The sequence below is a fragment of the Cavia porcellus genome, unplaced genomic scaffold (assembly GCF_034190915.1).
Source record: "Cavia porcellus strain 051 isolate PalLab524CR breed Dunkin Hartley unplaced genomic scaffold, mCavPor4.1 scaffold_21, whole genome shotgun sequence".
NCBI lineage: Eukaryota > Metazoa > Chordata > Mammalia > Rodentia > Caviidae > Cavia > Cavia porcellus.
Window position 1 is genome coordinate 10,071,561 of NW_026947504.1, and position 20,844 is coordinate 10,092,404.

The 20,844-nt window shown below is 44.3% G+C and overlaps 1 long non-coding RNA gene across 1 annotated transcript in view; it reads left to right on the top strand.

The window, feature by feature from the left end:
• LOC106025149 (uncharacterized) overlaps positions 1–18,158 on the top strand; it is a 46,779-nt gene extending 28,621 nt beyond the window's left edge. The window contains exons 5-8 of the long non-coding RNA XR_010041647.1: positions 6,395–13,883; positions 15,258–15,442; positions 16,177–16,315; positions 17,588–18,158. This is a non-coding gene — a long non-coding RNA (uncharacterized LOC106025149). The remainder of the gene's footprint in view (positions 1–6,394; positions 13,884–15,257; positions 15,443–16,176; positions 16,316–17,587) is intronic.
• The last annotated feature ends 2,686 nt before the right edge of the window (positions 18,159–20,844 follow it).

A 20,844-nucleotide genomic window follows, 5' to 3' on the forward strand; every position in this document is an offset into this window, starting at 1 on the left:
CAATCCTATACACTTAAACATACATGCAGTTATCCATATCTTCAATTATGTTGAGATTGAACAAACCCAAGCAGGCTAAATATCACTCTAAACAAAGAATAATACTATTGCTGGGTTTCACATTATGACACTCCAGGATCAGTACTGAGTACTTTACTGTGTCTTTCTTCAAAGTTTCTGTTCATTTCATCATGTGTCATAAGATCTGTTCTCATAAACTGTTTATAGGTTCTACACAGGCATGAGTCTTAACATGTATTTCTATCCTTTCTATATTAGAGGGAGAAACAAAACAAAGCAAGGCAAAAAAAACATATTCCTATACACACATGAAATGAAAAAGACTAAGACCATTGTATAAGGAGTTCTACCATAGTTCCTGTGTTGTCTCTTGTTATCTTCAATAGAATTGGCTATATCATCAGATATAGTATAACTGAGTATATCAATACGTAACAGTACTAACAAAAACACAACTTTGTATATAGTATAAAACTTCAAAAACAGGCAGTTATCAAACCAGAATGTGTATCATAGAGTCTTGTCATCTTCAGTGTAGTTGCCTGTACTCTCAGACTTGATACTATCAATCATATTGGTTTTGAACAAAATCTGTTGATGCCAAACAGCAATCAAACAAACCAGATTTAACTAAGATCAGTCATGATAAAACAGTATAAGTCATACAGGCTCCAGATTAAGATAATAGGAAATTAAAAATGATTACTGATGTTTTTTGGGATAGCTGTCTGTGCCCTCAAATCTAATGCAAGTAGACAAACTGGGACAGAATAAAATCTATCTAAGCTGAGTAGTGCGAGTAATGTGGGCTTTAAATCCTGATACACTATTAACAATATCTTCTGCCATCTTTTTTAAGCCTCCCCCTCCCCTTCCACTTCCCTACGGTACACTGTGCATTTTTGGGTCTGACCAAGACCCTTGGTTTTAAATTGAGGGGGGCAACCTGTTATTTACCTAAGTGGTTCCGAACCGTCTCTCTCCTGGACTTGATCTCTAATTATGTTCATTTACCTATTAAAGCCTGTCTTTCCAGCCTATCCACAAATACTGGTCTAGTTGCCCCTATTACTCTCTGGTTCTCTGTCACATAGAGCATTGTTTTCTCATATTTGATTTTCAGTCCATGTACTCTTTTTCATGTTAATTATGTTTCCTATAAATAGCATCTTGGTGGACCCTACCTCCTGTTCTACTCCTTGTGTGGTTCTTTTTCTTTTAATTTAGTGTATCAAGGCCATCTATATTAGAGATTATAACCAACCTTCTCTGCCTCATTTCTGTTATGCTCTTTTTTTGCCTTCAGTTGTCTGCTTATGTTCTTCATTCTGCTTTCTGCTCCATTCATTGAGGCCTCTCTGCCACTGTTCCTGGAATCCTAGTACTTTTCTCTCTCTCTCTCTTGAATGCCCTGCAGTATTTTCTGTAGACTTGGATGGGTGGTTGCAAATATCCCAAATTCCTCTTTGTCTTAGAAGCATCTTGTTTCTCCATTAATTTCTAGGGACAGTTTAGCAGGGTATATCAATCTGGGCTGGAGGTTATTGTCTTTCAGGGCTTGGAATGTTTCACTCTAGCCTCTTTTTGACTTGATGGTTTGTGTCGAGAAGTCTGCCATAATTCTGATGGGCCTTCCTTTATAGGTTATCTGTTTCTTGTCTCTAACAGCTTTTGATATTCTGTTCTTACATTGAATTTCTGGGATCTCAATTATTATATGCCTGGGTGTAGCTCTGTTTTGGTTGTAGGTGGCAGGAGTTCTGTATGCCTCATACATCTGAATATCATTTCCTTTTCCTATGTTGGGAAGTTTTCCTTAATTATTTCTGTGAATAGCCTTTGTAGTTCCTTTGTTTGTACCCCTGATTCTTCATTCACATTCTTTATTCTCAAGTTGTAGATCCTCTTGTCATCTTCTAGCCTTTGTATCATTACTGCTTGTTTTCTAGTTATTTTTAAAAAGGTTTTCCTTTCATAATCCCACATGGCAAAACTGTCCTCCAGTTTGGATTATCTATCCTTAGTTTCTTTCAAGCAGATTTGCCATCTTTCCATAGAGCTTTTAATTTCCTGGTAATCTCTTTGAATCTTCTTCATGTATTCTATATTTTCTTTATATTCTCCATCAAATGGTTCTCTCCTTTGTTTGAGTTCCTCCCTTCTTTTGTCTGTGTCTTCTTGAGGGGTGCTTAGCATCTCTTTCATTAACTTTCTTATATCTTGCTTTACTTGGCTAAATATTTCCCTTTTGAACTCATCTATGAGGTCCTGAAGATATCTCTTTATGTCCACTGGTGCTGTGTCTGATATTGCATGTTTGCTGTTCTCATTCTCCTTTGTATTTACCTGTCCTGGGTCCATGTTCTCAGGGTTGGGACCTGGGGACTTTTTGTTGTTGCTTCCTCTTCCCATCTTTTTGTTTCTTCAGGAAGCCCTAGTTTCTTTCTTTATTGGTTACAATTCTTCTGAAGCACGCTGGGCTAGGTGACCTTTCCCATTGCCGTGTGCTAGTGAGTTGCAAACTGATCCCCTCTGGATCAGTCACGCTGCTGAGGCCTGCACTGTTTTACTGTGTGCCGCCTACCCTCCAGGTCAGTCAAACTTCTGATGCCTTCACTGTGTTAGTGTGCACCGCTGCTGTAGATAATTGATTTTGGATAATCTATTGGGTCTCAGCCAGGTCGTGTGACCCAGGCCTAGCTCACTCCACCAATCCCGTTTGGGAAGGGAACAACTGGCTGAAGTCGCTGCTGCCCCTTGTATTTGCCAGTCCTGCCTGGTCCTAGAATGTCTTCCGCCAGAGTCCCCCTTTCTGTGGAATGGCTCCACTCCCGTCACTCACCACAGGTCGATGCAGGCTCCCCACCAGCTCAGCTCTCCATTCAGCTGGCGACCCTCAGCTCAGTGTGACTGCACCTCCAGTGAGTTGAAGCTGCAGGACCTCAGATGATTCCACAAGTCGCTCGCTGCAGGGGAGCACTGAACCTTTAGCTGTTCCAGTAGTAGCACCGGGACTGTATGTTTGATTGGTTCTTCTCACCTTAGTTTCTTCTTGGGATGAGAGAATTCATCTCTTTCTGTTCTGGGCTCCCCACTCTGTATTATATTGAATTCTAAGTTGACTATCTCAGGGAGCCTCTGTAGCCAGCTGTTATCTATCTGCCATCTTTGCTTGAATCTTCTCAACCAAGTTTTTAAAAAATACTGCTCCTCCCCTATTTCCTCTTATCTCCATTTAGAACTTATTTTCATTTTACCTCCTGTCTCTTATTCTCTCTACAGCATTTTCCATCCTGTTATCTTTGTGTTTCACTTGTTTATTGTCTTCTAATCTGCAACTCTGGTTATCAATTCTCTCTTTAGCTATGTCTGATCTCCTGTTAAACTTATCCACTGAGTGCTCTTTACTGTTACTGGTATATTTTTCAGTTCTAAGTTTCTATTTATTTTTCTAGTTTTCATCACCATCTTTTCTCCCCCCTCTTTTGGTATCAGGGATCAAACACATGACCTTGTGCTTAGCAGGCGCGCACTTGAGCCACGGAGCTGAACCCTGGCTTCACCATTTTTCTTTTTCAATCAAAGGAAAACTATAAGTGATGCAGGACTTCATAATTAGATAATGGCTACCAAAATGTCTCTTATTGTCTTCAAAATAGCTGCCAATACCTTCAGCCATGGTAAAAATCAAACAAAACAGAACAGAATAAAACCAATAAAAACAAAACAATGAATGCAATACAGGACTTCAAAACAAGATAATAGTAAATCCAAAATGGCTACCGTAATATATCTTGTTATCTTTGAAATAGCTGCCCATGCCATCAGATATAATACAATCAAACAAGATAACCCAAATAAAACCCAAACAAACAAAACAATGAGAATAATACAGGATTTTGAAACCAGATACTAGGGAACTAACAACTTCAGGAGGAGATCCCCCATATGTGCTACACTGCATATTGTTATCCTCTTAATAGATGATCCTCTTAATAGATGCAGGCTTTAGGCCTGCAAAGTCAGTAAAACACTAAACACGACACGCATTAAATTGTATTTTGCCTCATTAGCTATCATCATAGCCTGTATCTCTCCAGATCCGCTGGTCACTTACGAGACGAGGAACATTGGCTCTTCTTGTCTCCCTGCCCGTGCACTGGAAGGGGCCAGCGTCTGGCTCTCCCCCAGTCAGCCCACACGTGGCGCCGACTCAGAGCAGGTCTCAGCTTCTTGTTGACTTCTTGTTCTCTTTCCCTGCAGTCTGAGAAGGACACTGACTCATGGGAAAAGCTGGTGTCCGGTTCTTCCCACAGCGGTTAGTGTACTGTGCAAACTCCTTTCATCATCTTTTTAAATTTCCAGTTACCTGCCAATTTTTGGATACTGTCTTTTATCTCATTTTATCTTCAGTAAACATTTTTAAGTCTACTTCTGATAACTCCAAAAACTAGAGTTCTCTGGGATTGTTTCTATTGTAGTTGTTCCAATTGTATCACTTTCATGTTTTATTTCCGCATGTGTCTGGTCATTTTCAGATGTGCTAAAATTGTATGTGAAACATTGTTGATAGAAGTAGGGTGAGACTTATTGGACTTACCCTTTTCTTATAGGATGTCATTAATAATTCCCCAGAGAGTCTTTACATTTGCTTTTGCAAGGAACCTAAGGATACCAGCAATCTCAGGTCACCTTAATAGGTTAATGGATTTAAAGTATTAAGTTCATTGGATCTTGTGGAGCCTTTGCGAGGTCCAGTTCATCTAGCTCTAAAGTATACTCCTTCAAGGTGAGGCGTAGCCTAAAATGGGAGTTATAGGTACCTTCTCCTTCGATGGGCTCTGGATTGTATTCATGCTGTCTCCACGGCATGAGTACCTGCACTGGGGCTTCTTAGTTGCCTTTTCTAGAAGCAGCCAATGAGGGGTAAAAAGGGCAGTTATTAGGCTTGCCTCCCTGAACACCCATTTTCTGTTTAACAAGTCTGTATTATCTTCTTAATGCTGATGTTTCCCAGCAGTTTTTATTTTTAATTTTTCCTGCTTTTCCAAGTCTTAGAACAATTCAAGAGATCAGTTCTGCATTCTGTAGACTCCATTGCCAGATGGTAACAAATACAAATGCAGAACATGGGCCGGGCGTATGTACATTTGCACAGCTCAGAGAGGTGGTGGCCGCTGGGGTTAACTAGAGAGCATGAGCCAGTGTTTGCTTTAGGGAAATGAGGGCCTCACATTACCAGGTGTCCAATGGAAAAGTGGGAATGAAAATGCAGGCTTTTGAAATACGAATTTCTAATTCACCATAGTGGTTTAAAAAAATTAACTCTCAACTGGCTCAACAAAATACTTCTGGCATCCACATCCATCCCAGGACACCGATACAAACTATTGGGAACATGATCTGCACTGATGGAGGAAGCGGGGAAAGACAAAACTCCCTTCGGTTAAATTCTAGCCTCTCTGTAGGCTGAGCTTCCTTGAATAAACACCAGCCCTCTCATACAAAACATAGTTTTTGAGCCAATTTATGTTTTTACTGAAATCTTCTTTAAAAATACCAAAGAGAGGAAGTGAATTCCATTCATAAGACATTTCTGAAAAAAATCCTGTTTTCCAAATGTTCCTCATGACAGCCCAGTTGTTAACTCCAGTTTATCTCTTGAACCCCCCAATTCAGTGCATCCTGTCTCCTGCCCTGTCCCTGGCTCCTGTCTCTCCTATTTTACCTTCTGATCTATTCTGCTTCTTTAGGAGGTGACTTCCTGGCTTTTCTTAGGTGGACCTACTGAGCTGTCCCACCCACAAATTTGCATCATTCAGAATCCCTTCCCACATGCTTCCATATTGTGCATGAGAAATACTTGAGAACTTAGCTGGCTACAGGAAGTGAGGGTGGGGGAAATCAGGCTGTAAATACTTCAAAACACATACTTTTTTGCATCCCACAACTACACCATCTGGGGTTGGGTGAAGCTAGGAGTAGATGTCATTTTGAAGAAGGCAAAGCCCATTTCTGGGATGCTATGGCAACAAGGTAAGCGTCCAGGTGGCTGCCATTGCTTATCATTTCCCTCCTCTTGATAAGACAGTGCCTCTGCCCAAATGACCACTCCTGCAAAAGTGGGAGGGAAAGAAATCAAATTCAGACTTTCTCTGATCTGTCTAATAATAGAATGTTGGCAAAGCAGACAGAATAGAAAGTATTTGATAAAAATAGCATCTGTTTAGCTTGGGACTCAAGCAGGAGAAGCATGGAAATGTAATTTATTCCTTTTTTGAGTGTTCCTCTACTCATAACAATTCTGTCTCTCTCATCAATGAGAAATGTTTCAAATGATACTTTGTGTAACCAAAATGCTTTCCTTTTCCAGGGCCCATTGGAGAAGGACGTGTATCAGCCAAGCTAAGGTGTGCATGAGGCTGAGCGGCCTCCCCCGCTGGGCACTGTCTGCAGCTCCTCATCCGTGCTGTGACCCAGTGGGGCAGTGTCACAGCCTCCCTTACACCCGCTTGTGCACAGGGACATCTTGTGGCTCTCTCAGAACTATCTTGTCAGTGTCTGAGTTTTCCTGATCTTTTGTTCCTGAGGAGCCAGCAGGCTGTACCCCTCCAATCAGGATCAGAACCCCAGGCCCGGCCTTGCTCGAAGCACCCCAGAGCCCAGAGGGAGATACCAGCCCCAGGACTCATCTCTATCTGCAACCCTTAGGGCCCCGGCTCCTTAAAGTCCTGCTGTGGGTGCAGTGCCCTCTACTGAAAGGAAAATCTGGACAAACCAGGAATAGGGGAGAAGGAGTGGCCAAGGGCCGGTCACTCTGTAAATGACTCAGTTTGGGTTGGTTTAATTATGGTAAAATTTAATGTACAGTTCAATGGCATAAGATATATTCACACACACTTGTGCAAACATTCCACACCCTCCAGCTCTAGGATTTTCTCATTATCCTAAACTGAAACTCCCTCTCCCTTTTCCCCTGGTCCCTTCTGTTTTCAGCTTTTAATTTGTTTCCCATTAGTATTACCATGTCCTTAGTCCCTGCTCACCTCCCTCCTTGGTGACTTACATTCTGCTTTCTGTCCCTATGAATTTGGTGCCTCTAGGTAACTCAGATAAATGGCATGACACAATGTTTGTCTTTTTTTTTTTTTTTTTTTTTTTTTTGTCTTTTTCCTTTTTTATCGGTACCGGGGATTGAACTCACGACTGCCTGCTTGCAAGGCAGGCGCTTGTGCCGCTGAGCTAAATTCCCAGCCCCGTGTTTGTCTTTTTATGTCTGGCTTGTTTCACTTCACGTAGTGTCTTCAAGACTCATCCAGGTTGTTATTAGGATACCGCCTTTGATTTCTACTTGTTCACCGATGGGCACAGCTTCTTTCCACCATTTGACAATTGGGAATAACTTATGATGAGTGTGGGTGTCTTTTTTAAGATTGTTTTGGTCCATTTGTATTTTAACAGGACTCCTTAGGAAGGTAACTCAAGTGGTAGGACAGTTCAGGGCTCGAAGGTGACAATTTTAAGTGGGGGTAGACTTAGTGTCCCTTCCATATCACCTATGTGGGGATGCCACAGTATCCACACTCTGGTATCGTTTTCTTTTTCTTCACTAAAAAGCACATGAAGTTATACCCAGTAGACATACAGTGTTTTTGATTAACAACTTCCCAAGCCATTTGTCCCTGGGAATATTTAATAGTGATGGCGGGAAGCCGTTGTGGGATGCAGATACAAGCAGACGTAAGTATTAGAACCAACAAGCATGTTCCCCCCAGATGGGCCCCAGACATCTCACGGTCCTGACCCTGGGGATCGTTGCTCATTCAGCATCTGCCCCTTCCGCATGCTCTCCTCTGTCTTCAGCTTTTCATTTTCTTCCCAGCAGCACTTGTCTTAACAAAATAAAATTACCGAGGGAAAGCACGAGCCCTCAAAGCTCCCCCCTCCCTCCTCCGTCTTCTCCAGATGCTGCAGCTCCCCCTCCATTCACCTCTGAGCTTGCCGTCCTCTGACTTCTGCTCTCTCTCGCTCTCTCTGCTGCCGCTGGGTTCTATTGTGACTCCTTAACTTGAACTCCTGACATCTTGCTTCACAGGTAGTTCTAAGGATATTAAGGAAAAAATATTTAATAATGGTTGTCATACTGCATATTGTTATCTTCAAAATAGTTGCTCAGGTTACCAGGTAGAGGAATAAAACAATATATTGAAACAATATATTAAAACAAAACAAAACACTGGATTTCAAAAACAAGACAGAAGGAAATCCCCCATAGGTGCACACTGTCATCCTCCAAACAGAGCCCAGCCCCCCAGTCCCCGATCTTCAAAGTCAATCAAACAATACAAGCATCAAGCTGTTCAGCTGCTATCATCTCATTCTGAGTCCTCGGAATCAGCCAGTTGCCCCGGCTGCAGGGGAGAGTGGAGGTGCAGGGTGGGAGTCTTCTGGTTTCCCAGCCCACGCATGGGCTAGCTTGTGGGAAGGTGTGATTTGTCTTCTTGCTGAGTCTCGTCCTGATCCCCATGGTGGAGCCTGGCTCATGAGAAGTCCATGTGTATATTTTTACAATTTCCCAGCAAGGGAAGGCCCATGGTGTCCTAGGTACTCTATATAATTGATAAAGTTGTATCTTCACAAGCTCAGAGACAAGAGCAACCTTTACAAACTGTCATTGCTGACAGTTAAGTGTAGAATTCAGGAAATCAACTCAGTCATCAAGCAGACTTCCATACAATGCCCAGCTCTGTCCGTTACTGGCTGGGTGACCTAGAACAAACCATTTAAACTCTCTGTGCCATCTTATCTTGACTCAAATATGGCAGTTGTCACAGCTCCTACCTAATAGTCCTATTAGAAAAAATAAATGACATAAGCCTTATTGCCCAGTGCTTAGCACAGGGCATGGTTCATAGGAAGCATTTCATGAGGCTTAGCTCTCATTATTACTTTTCTTAGTAGAAGTTGACTGCAGCATTTAAGTGTATCTTAATTTTTATATTTTTAAAATTTGAGTGAAGAAACATGGTAAGATTTATTGAAAAATTCTCTAGAGAATAATGATCGGGAGTGGACAGAACTATTTACTAAGGGAATACAAGGAGCTATAGGGAGAAACATCACAGTGATTAATGGAGAAGCGGAATCCTGAATGGAGAAGAACGTGCCTGCATGGTATGAGATCAACTGAAAAGCACAAGGGTGTGACTGTCTTAGTTACTTGCTTATTGCTGGAACAAAATACCTGAAACCCACAAGTTAAAAAGGAAAGATTCATTTTAGCTCACAGTTTGTAGAGTTTCAGTCCATGGTTGGCTGGATCCAAGGCAAAGGAGTGTGGTAGAGATGGTAGAGGGTTATGGCAGAGAAGAAAGCTCACAGCATGGCAGCAGACAGCGGTCAACACTGGATGTGGCAGGAGGGGATGGGTACATTCTGTCGATCTCAGGCCATGCTCACGGTGGCCCACTGCCTCCCACCAGGCTTCACCTCTCAGCAACACCCCCCACTATAAACCCACCATAGGCCAATCTAGTATCACACACCCATGATCCAGGTACCTCCCCAAAACCTCACCTATGAGTGCATGAGGCTTAGGGGCAACATCTAGATATAGGTCATAGGGATGTAACTCAGTGGGCACAGAGCCTGCCTGGCAAGTGTGAGGCCCTGAGTTCTATTTCCATACCACCCTCCAAAAAGTAGGTGTAGGCCATAACAAATACAGACGCTGCATCAGCGATTAGCATCAGATAGGATGAAGGATCTCAGTGGTGCATGTACAAAAACAAGAACTATTGAGAGACAGCTTCTAATAAAGCTACCGGAACTAAAAGACAACAATAATCAACACAGTCTGGCCATCAGATGAGGTGTTCCACTATCTGATGAATTTCACAGACTGTAGATGTCATTTAAAAATAAGTGGAGACATTCCAAGAACAGACTGCAGAGTACATGAATAGGTATATGAGACTGAGAAATCAGCTGAAGCGTAAGCAGAAGGACTTTGAAGCAAAACTGGAAAGACACCGAAATAAAATGATCCTGCGTTTTTGATACATAAAGGTTGGAGGACAGCAGAGTCTAGATCTCTGCTATGCAGTGTGGCACGAGTGGCTCTGGAGCACTTGAAATGAGGATAGTGCGAATTAAGATCTGCCATCAGTGCAAAAATATATACCAAGTACAAAGGCAAGAACATAAAATATACTGACAAATTTTGAAATATCAATAATGTATTTTTAAAATGTTGGCAGAAACCAGACATGGTGGCACATACCTGCAGTCTCAGCTACTCAGGAGGCTGAGGTAGGAGAATTGCTTGAATCTGAGAGTTAAGACAAGCTTGGGCAATTTAATAAGTCCCCATCATAAGGAAAAAAGGTGAACAGGATGATTTGCACACAGTAGGCACTCAAGAAATGTAAGCTGCTCTTTCTCTTGCTATTTAAATTTAAAGGAGATTAAAAATTTGTTGTGTCCTTGCTGTAGCTTGGTATGGTTTGTTTCCATAAAAACTCATATTGAGGCTTCATCTCCAGCACTGTGGCACTGGAAAGTGGGGCCTTCAAGGGGTGAGCCCTAGAGGGAGGTGACTCAGTCGCAGGGGGGTCATCCCTGGAAAAGGTTTGTGCTCTTCTCAAGGTTCTGGATCGGTTACCACAGGATGGAATTATTACAAAGCGAGCTCGACTTTCACAGTTCATTCTTTGCTCCCTCTCTTGCAGTGTGTTGTGGTTTAGGTCTAATGAGCCCCCTGAGCCTCACATTGAGAGTGGGACCTGGCCATAAAGGACAGGGACTGGGTGTGGAGGACCAACCAAGACAGCTGCCCCTGAAAGAAGACACTTTGCCTCCGTTTTGATTCACCTTTGTCCTACTTCTGGGTACTGCTATGCACACAGTTGACTAGGAAAAGGCTCTTCCCCCTTCGGTGGCTTTAAACAATGCAAATGGGTCCAGAGGAGATGATGCAGTGATGTAAGCCTTTGAAGCAAAGCCACCGGTCTGTGATGCCCGCCTATAGCTTCCTACTGCTAAGTGTGAGCTAGGCTGAGAGACACTGCACTGCTGGCTGGGACTGAGCTTGGAGACAGAGGTGGTGGGGTCCCAGTGCAATCAAAGCTAGATATCACAGCTGAAGCAGCCTACCCGAAACACAAACTACTTCCTCAAACTGTGTCTGCAGATTCCTCCAAACTTAGAGGCTGTTGTCAGAACCTGGTACTCTTTCTGCATCCCTCACTCTGCACATTGCAAATGTGCCCTCGTGCCCCCTACCAGGCCCAGGTTACAGTGCTCACACACTTCCCACTTCCTCACAGTCACTCAACCCCAGGCTGCTCCCCTCTCCACGAATTAATAAACACAGGTTTGGCCCTGAGCTGTGGCCTTTGTTCCATTTAGCCTTTTTTCTGCCTGGATTTAGGACCCCTTCTTCCCTCCAAGTCTTGATGTGTCTTTGTTTCTTTATTGTTTCTGTGGCTTGCATTGGAAATGGTAGGTTGGAATTTATTTGCAAAAATTCCAATAACTTTTTCCTGAGATTATAATTTATCAACTCCTCCAGACCACAACAAAATCCAGACAGACTCCCACAGCGGGGGCGTGAGATTATAGGGTTCGTTTTTCTCCAAGCTCTGCCCTCTCTCTACTTTCTGGCTGCCATGAGGAGACCAGCATTCCTCCAGCATGCCATTCTGCAGTGTCATTTCTGCCTTGGCATCTGCCAACCATGGAGTGAACTCAATAAAACTGAGTCAAAATATGCCTCTCCTGCTTCAAACTGTCCCAGGGACAGGAACGCAATAGCTACCAGGAGTAGAGCAATTGCTGTGACTGTAGCTGACCATGTAGTTTAAAAGTTTTGGAACTGATTTGCAGGAGGAGGTTGGAAAGGCTTGGAGATGCAGGATAGAGAAGCCCTAGAATGCTGTGAGCAGTGTTGTGTGATACTGGTCAGAGCTCAGAAGATCGTAACGCTAATAGGAATGTGGACAGTAAAGGTCAGGGTCACGATGTTGCATTTGAGGAAAAAGGACTCCATTGGTGCTTGGGTTAGAGACTATGTCATGTTCTGATTAAAAAATTTGTCTACATTTTACCATGACTTGAGGACTTTTCAGGACACTGAGATTAAGAGCAGCAAACTAATCGATCTGGCAAAGGAAATTGCAAGGCAGCCCATTGGTCAGACCATGACATGTATAAAGCTGGATGCTTTTAGCTGGACCTATTGGGTAAGTCAGGAATAGACAGTGGAGCTGAATGATTTAAAGTTTGTAATTTTGCCAAAAAAAGTAAGACCTGTAAAGGTAGGGCAAAAAAACACATGATTGCTGAAAAAGTTAACATTAAAAAGAAGCCAAATACTTTGTACAAGGAGCAGAAATCAGTAAAGCTCCACCCATCCCAGGTTTGAGGGTGCAAAATTGTAAACTCTTCATCTGAGAAGAGTGGCACTTACTCATCCAAGGCCACCTATAGAAGTGTATCCCTAAGCTCAAGCATTGAAGCACTCAGCAGCCACTACGGCCATGATCCAAGGGAATCCAGTTAGTTCTCAAGCTGGTGGCCAAGTTTTGCATCCTTTCCATGGTGGTGGTTTTTGGGGAATGCACAATGCGAGAGTTATGGGGTCACAGTGACTTCCACTAAGATTTCAGAAGAAGGTCTGGGGCCAGGAGCCCATGAGAGGACAGTGTGTGATGTTATAAGAATGAAGCCAAGATGTAGTAGAGACCCTAAGAAGATGAAACTGCCAGGAATTCGGTTGTCTGCTAAGAGAAGCCTCAGGCAGTGCATAGATTCAGTCCAAGTGAGAAACCATGTGGGCTGCAACCAACAAGGCCATCGAGGCAGGGCTACCCAAGCCCCGGGTTCTGGTTGTGGAGCTACTGGATTTAATATTTGCCCTGCTGAGTTTTGTCTTACTTTGGACAGATTTCTGTGTATCCCTCTATTCTTCCCATTTGGAATGTGTGTGTTTACCCTGTTGGAAGTGTTTAACACCCAGTGGCTTAGCCCTAAGATTTGCCTTAAATCTCAGGGGGAACTCTGAATTCAGACTTTTCAGCCGTGCTGGAATTGTTGAGCCTTTGTGACTTTAGGAAAGGACTAACGTGTTTGGCATGAGATGGTGATGAGGCTTTGGGCGACCAAAGGTGGAGTGTCAGGGTTTAGATCTAAAATGGCCCCCCAAAGCCTCCCCTTCTGAATGGGGCCTGCTCTAAAGGAGGAGCTCACTGCAGGAATGCTGGGAAGGTGTGTCTCTGCCCCCAGCTCCTCTTCCCTCTGCTTCCTGGTTGTCATGCCCTAAACAGCCTTCCTCCTGTATTCCATCCTTTTATGCCGTGTCTGCCTTGGAGTCAGCCGATCCACTGAAACTGTGAGCCAAAATAAACCTTTCCTCCTGTAAGTTGTGGACGTTGGTTTGTTTTAGTGATGGGAAAGTGACTAATGTACCATGTGACCCATTGCACATGGCTCCCACCATGTGATGCTGTCCTCCACATTAAAATGCAACTGGAAGACTCTCACCAGGGGCAGACCAGGTGGAGTTACCCAACACTGGACTTTCAGCCTCCAAAACTGTAAACTGAATAAAGTTCTTCTCTTTATAACTTAGGCAGTCACAAGTATCTTGTTATAGTAACACAAAATAGACTAAGACAGTCAGTATCATTACATAAGGCAACTCGAAGATGCCTTCACAGTCTACCAGATGAGAGAGGAAAACATTGTTACCTTTTAGAGCAGTGCTTCTCTATTGGGGGCAATTTTTGTCTTCCAGGGCCACCTGTTGATGTCTGAGATCTGTTTGATAATTGAACCTGGGGAGAAGAGGCTGCTATTGGCAGGTAGAGGCTGGGAATGCTGGTAAAATTCCTATAATAGATAAGATAGCCACACACACACACACACACACACACACACACACACACACACACATGCACACATCCCACAAGGAATTATCATGCAGAATGTCAATAGTGCTCATGTTAAGACACCTGAATCAAAGCTTCTTGATTGTTTATAGATTTCGATTGACTAATAATCAAGTCCTGTAAATGTGTAGTACAGGAAGGGTTTTGTTCTGCTTGGGGACAAAAGCAGCCAAGAAGTTATTAAAATAGTAAGTTCTTGGGTCCTACCTAGCCCTAGTCTGTTGAGTCAGAATCCCTGGGGGAGGAGTGCAAAAATCTGTTGTAACAAGGCTTCCAGGTGATGCTAGTGCATGCTGCAGTCTGAGAAGACAGCCTAGCTGTTCCTGTTTCCTGGTTACCAGCTCCTGGCTCTAGCATTAGGTGGCAGTGAATTTTGTAGCAGCAGTGTAACAGCTACTAAACGCTGAGAAGCTGACTGTGCCAAATCAATTGGTGACAGAGCTGGTGACAAGTATTCCAAAGTGCTTTTGCAGGGGATCCACAGTTAATCATGCCAGCTTTAAAAAAAATGAAGTTATACCATGTACAGGTACAATTCCCTATAATGAATGTGGTCATTATGTACACCTAGAATATACCAATAAATTTAATTACAAAACTGCCAGCTTTCCAGGACATTGGAGTTCAGGGACCAACCATGGTTTGGAGTTTGTCTATTTTTCCTTCTTAGTCACACAGTCTTTCAAAGGCTTTGACACTATTTACCTTTAACTTATGCTACAAAGGCTTACTCTCCTACAGAGAATTTATATCCAGTTTGGATGATCTAGACATCTCATCCTTTCTGCCATATGTGGACATCCGTAGGTCAGTGTTTGACCTATCACACGCTCAATAGACCCTTGGTTCCTTCTCTACATGGCAGATCTGGTGACTGATGATTTTTGTCAGGCAGATGAAATTCAATGTTTGGCAGACTTCAACTGTTAAAGAGTAGAGGCGAGTGCATTACGGTTCAGGTCGTTTTTCACATGGACCACAAGAGGGTGCACTGCACTCAGCCATGAGCATCTGTGGTCTGCAAAGCATCTGAAGGGGAAGTGCGAGCGGCTGTCAAGCGGGAAGAGGGTGGTAGGGGATCACCACAGAGCAGCGATAGGACTTGACCACTAGACCTCAACCCTGAACTCTAGAGCTGAATTTCTCCAAGCATGGTCCTAGATCAGCAGCATCACCATCACGCTGGGAAGTTGTTAGAAAGGGAATTTTTACCTCAGTCCACTGACTGCAAAGCTCCGGAGGTGGAGCTCAGCAATCTCTAGTCTAACAACTCCGCTCCCCTTCCAGGTGAATGCATTGTTGGCTCAAGCTCCAGAACCCCTAGAGCAACGTTCTGCTTACTCGAAGCACGATCCCACGTTGGTATCTGATCTCGTCACACTTCTGCCAGGAGGTTAAATGGACGAGGCCACATTCTTGATACCCAAAGTCTTCTTCAGGTCACTGTCCTGGGAGCACCAGAGGATACCCAGGTCAGTCACTGCAGAATCCTGAGCAGTCTCTAGGCTCAGCCCTGAGCTCTGAGCAAGCAAAGGAGCTATAAGCAAGGCATGTGGGAGGTAACTGTTAGAAGAATCAGGGGGACGCAGGGCAGGTGAAGCAGCAGATATCAGTTATCGAAGAGCCAGGGACAGTATGGAGGAGCCTGCCTGAGACAGCTAGTGGAGCGGAGGAAGGAGAGACAATGCCAGGGGCTGGTCAGGGTGTAAGTTACTTGAGCATGTTGGCAGGCCTAGAGGAAGAAAGCTCTACAGTGAGAATCAAGTTTGGTTTTTGTGTAGATGAGGATGCAGGGAAGTCGCAGAGCTGCAGGAGCGGGCACTGTTGCAGTTTGTCGGGCGCTCAGTGGCATCTAGCAGGCTGCTTCTCCTCACAGATCCTTTGTGTCCTCATAGGTGAAGCAGCTCTCTAATTTATGTAGTTTGGTGAACACTGAATAAAAGTTTGCCAGTTCAAGTCTAACTTGGTGCCCGACTTAGAGCAGCCGCTCACTGTGGCTACAGTGGTTTCTGGTGGCACTTGGTTGATGTTTGTTGAAAGGAGAAAGCAGTGGCTGGCAGTTAAGCAGGTCAGCAGCTTGAGTTTCTGCTGGCCCGTGATTCCTACTTGTCTTCTGAGGACTGGGAAACAAGGGTTGCATTGATTTGAATGAGACTCGCCTTAACATAAACTCAAAGCTGTCTCTACCACCTCCACCCCCCTAAAGCAGCCTGCTGCAAAGCAAGTCTGACCATGGATCCTGTTGTTAACTTGACTGGAATTTGGTACCCAGGCTGGTCTTCCCCAGAGAACTCACTGCTCTTCAGTGACCCTGGCATTCCTGCGGGTGACATCATCACGTACAGGTACAAACAGCTCCACCAATCACAGTGCATCGCTCCCAGGCCGCTGCAGTATCCTGGCTCCTGGAATGAAGGAGTCCATCTGGTGGCAATGTGCAGCTGTCCAGGATGCATGCAGCCCGATGGCTCCAGGGTGACTAGTGGATACAGCTGCTACTATTGCCTTCTTTCCACAGAATGCAGAGTGGCACAGTCTCCCAGCCAGGAGGGTAGTGGTGGCCGCTTTCACCTTAGAGATGCCTGCCAGACCCAGGAAAGGAGAGAAAAGTTCTTTAAAATCATTATAATGATACTTTCTCCTTTTGAAAGATCTTAGCTGCTGAGTCCCATGCCAACTTTTTCCCAAGGTTTCTATGCCAGCACTGTGATCCTTGATTTTCAGGCAGTGGTGGGAATCCACATTGGAGACCTCAAAAACCAAAGTCTGGCTCATCTTTTCTGAAAGAAATACATTCTGTAGCAGTGCATCCCAAACTTAGCTGTGTGCCAGATGCCTCTGTGGGACAGAGCACATGTGCAAATTCTGCACCAGGAGGTGCATGGCCAGATCCAAACGCCAGTCTAGATGTTCACACCGTACAATGAGTCGTATCCTGACAAACCCATTGTAAGTCAGAACTGTGTTTAATACACCCAGCCTGCCAAGCATCATAACTTAGCAATATGCACACTGACCGTGGTGTGTGGTGGTTTACCCCGTTATAATTGCTGCCCTGCCTAGTGAGGGAGTATTATAAATGTGTCATTAACCAGGAAAAGATCAGAACCTGAAGCACAGTTTTTATTGAGTGTGTATTGCTTTTATGCTTTATCTGAAGGTTAAGAATATCGTTAAGTCAAATATAAACCAGGGACTACACTGTGCTGCTAATCAGCATTACGGGATTTGATTCTCACAGTGTGGTCTGCAGATGGCTGTCTGCCAGTCACCTGCAGCACTTGACCAAGAGGCAGCGTCCTTGGCCTCGCCCCACACTCACTCAGAGCTACACACTTGTGATACAGTAAACAGTACTTTAGAAGGGAGTCTTGTTATATACGTTAACTATCTTACCTACTTTAAATGTGGCCCAGGACAATTCCTCTTCGCTCAGTGTGGCTGAGAAGCCAGACCTGTACCACCCCCAGGCTACAGGCAGGACACCCCTGTGACAGCCATGCGGTTTGGGCTGCTCTGTTTCGGACAGTTGACCTTCCCACAGGTGCACTTTGAGAGTTACTGCCTATAAAATGATTCTGACATAGAACAATTAAGCTAGAATTTCTGTGTTACAGACTTCTGACTCAACTAGACTCCTCAGCAACTAAGGGAAAGTGTCAACCCACAAAACACAAAGAGGCAAAGAAAGCTGAGTAAGTGATGTGATCCGAGGCCAGGTGGAGTCTGGTGTCAAGAAATTGTGCTGGAAAAACACAGGACTCCTCACCTTGACTCTGACCCTGCCTGCGGCAGACGGCACATTTCTTTGGCAAAGAGACTGGTTGTAGTTAGCAGCCTCCTTCTGGAGAAGACATTTCCTCCCCTGCTTCTGCGTGTGCCTGCGCTGTAACAGAAAATCCCCCTGCCCGAGCCAGTATACGCTGGTTTCTCAGCTGCCCGGGTAATAGATCCTTTCCGCCTCAGGTTGTTTCTGTCCTTAAAAACAGCTGATCACTGTGATGCAGAGCTGGTCTCCATGATGCGCACTGTGTAAACCAATCCCCAACTGACAAGCCATTCCACCTCTGTACTTCCTGTTTGCTTATCCCATATAAGCTCTAGACCAACAGAGATTGGGGCTTGGTATTCTGGGAATGATCTGAAGCAGTGCCCGTCAATGTAAATAAATCTATCTCTGGTCCCTGGTGTCTTTTCCGTGTTTCTGGTTGCGTTACAATGTGAGCAGGATCCCAAAGGGCTGGCGTGGGGCCCAACCTCAGCCTGTAGGGTTTATCATCCCGGGGAGCCGAGGGGCCGTCCACATGTCTGTGAAGTGGCCCGAGGAGGTTTAGCTGCCAGCTCCACAGAGCCTTCCTCCTCTGTGGGGCACAGGGCCAGAGCCAGTCTCTAGGGATCCGGCCAGCCAGCCAATGAATGGCCCCTCTGTTCCCGTGAGTCCAGGCACCCAGGCAGCTGACCAGAAACCGCCCTCATGCCCTTTAGGGCAGGCAAATTTTAAAGCACTCTCTTCAAAGTTGGCCCAACATTTTATAGGCTAAGAAGATACATTTGCTTCCCTCAAAGTGCAGTTTTCCATACTTTCTCCTTGCAAAAAATGAAAACAAACAATAACAACAAAAATCAACAAGGTCTCGCTATGCAGTTTAGTTTGGCCTTGAACTCACCATACAGTCCAGGCTGTCCTTGAACTGAGGCGATGCTCCTGCCTCAGCCTCCCAAGTGCTGGGATCACAGGCATCACCATGCCCCACTGACCATGAGGTGGTCTTCTAAAGGGAATTTTTTCTTCCTCGAAAAATTCTGGAGGAGAATTTGTGACTCTTCAGAATTCCCCTGGGAATGCCTGACACAAACAAAACCTGTGTCCACTCAGCAAGATAGGCTGGGAACTCACATAGACTGTCTTATCCCATAAATTTACTACATAAATTCCAGTGTATGACTATCAAAGACAGATCATGAATTGGTTCTGAGTCTTTTTGCAGCTGAAAAAAGTGTCTAGTCTTAAAGGTAACCCAGAGAGCCTCAATTCCTTAATTTTTCCCTTAATGAAAAAAATGAACATTTATTGAGTTTTTGCTGTACTCCAGGCTCTGTTCTTGGCACAGTGGTACAGCCATGAACAAAGGCTCTGTCTTGATCTCCGGCAGAGAGGAAAGGAGGGAGGCTGAGAGAGAGGGAAGGAGAGGGAAAGAGAGAGAGGAGGGGGTGGGGGAGAGGAGGAAGTGAAGAGAGTCTGAGGAGAGGTGTGGTGTTCTAGACAGAGCCCCGGGGACGTCCCGTCCCGTCCCGTGGGAGTCCACCTGAGCAGGAAGCTGGGGGTGAGGAAGTGAGCCCTGGCTGTGTGGCTGCGGCCACACAGGGTGGGTCAGTGATGGGGAGTCTTAAACTGCAGGGGTCAGGGAGGGATTGTGTCTGTGGCTCTTCCCACAAGCCCCAGTGGCCTAGCACATAGGACGGGACAGGAGGTCCTTGTGCCCTCCAGAGGGAGGCATGTGAGATGCAGCCGGGAGACAGGAGAGGAGCGTGGAGGCCAGGGGGTTGAGCAGAGAGCAGGGTGATTTCACGCAAGCTACTGCGTGAGACTAGGCTGTGGCCTGTGTTAACTCTGATTCAGTGGCCACAGGAAAATAGCATCAACCAAGTCGCTTAAGCAGGAATTTATATTTTCACATCAAATTTGATTTCTTCTGAGGCCTCTCTCCTTTGTGTTTTGTTTTGGTTTGTTTGTTTGTTTGTTTGATTGATTTTGGAAGTGGGGTCAAACCCAGGGCCTCTTGCAGAGTCTTGCACTGAGATACATCCTTAGCCCGGTGCCTTTGTTCTTGATGACTGCCTGTATGCTTGCTTTTTCTTTCTCTTTTCTTTTTATATTTGTAATACATCATTATTATGTTCATTTGGGGGATGGGATTAGTATGTGGGCACAGCACATTCTGATCATTTTTGACTACCTCCTCCATCTTCCCCTCTCCCCAGTCTTGCACCCCCATCCCGTACTTATCTCCTACAAGTCTGCCTTTTTGTTTCCTACAATATTTCCTTTGTTTAATGCGCTTTATTTACATTTTAGGTTCCTCATGTAAGAGTAACCATTTGATATTTAACTTTCTGTGTTTGACATATTTCACTTAAGAGTGCGGTCTCAGATTCCATATGTTTCCTGCAAATGGCATAATTTCATTCTTCTTTAGGGCTGCATAGTACTCCACTCTATATATATATGTATATATATATATATATATATATATATATATACCACTTTTTCTTTATCTATTCATCTGTTGATAGACATCTAGGCTATGTTTAGTGCTTAGCTATTGTGAGTTGCACTGCTACGAACATGCATATGTGTACATGATGATAGTATCTCTTTAACTCTTTAGGAAATACATGCAGGAAGAGTATGGCTAGGTCAAGTAGAATTTCTACTTTTAGTTTTTTGAGGAAATCTTCGTACTGATTTCCATAGTGATTGTACTAGTTTACATTCTCACCAACAATATAGAAGGGTCCCCTTTTCTCCACAATCTTAAAAGCATTTGTTGCTTTTTGGGTTCTTGGTGGTAGCCATGCCGCATGGAGTAACTTAGAATTTCAGAGCTGTTTTGATTTGCATTTCAACCCATCACCTAGTGAATAATTTTTTATGTACTTAGTGGTCACTTATACTTCTTCTTTTGAGAACTGTCTATTCTGTTCATCTGCTGATATTTTGGTTGGGTCATTTGTTTTTAGAAGACAGGTTCTTTGAGTTCTTTATGTAGTCTGGATGGTAACCTTTTATCAGAAGAGCAAGCTATTTTTATCATTCTGTAGGCTGCCTCTTCACTCTGTTGATTGTTTCCTTTGCCATGCAGAAGTTTTAAAA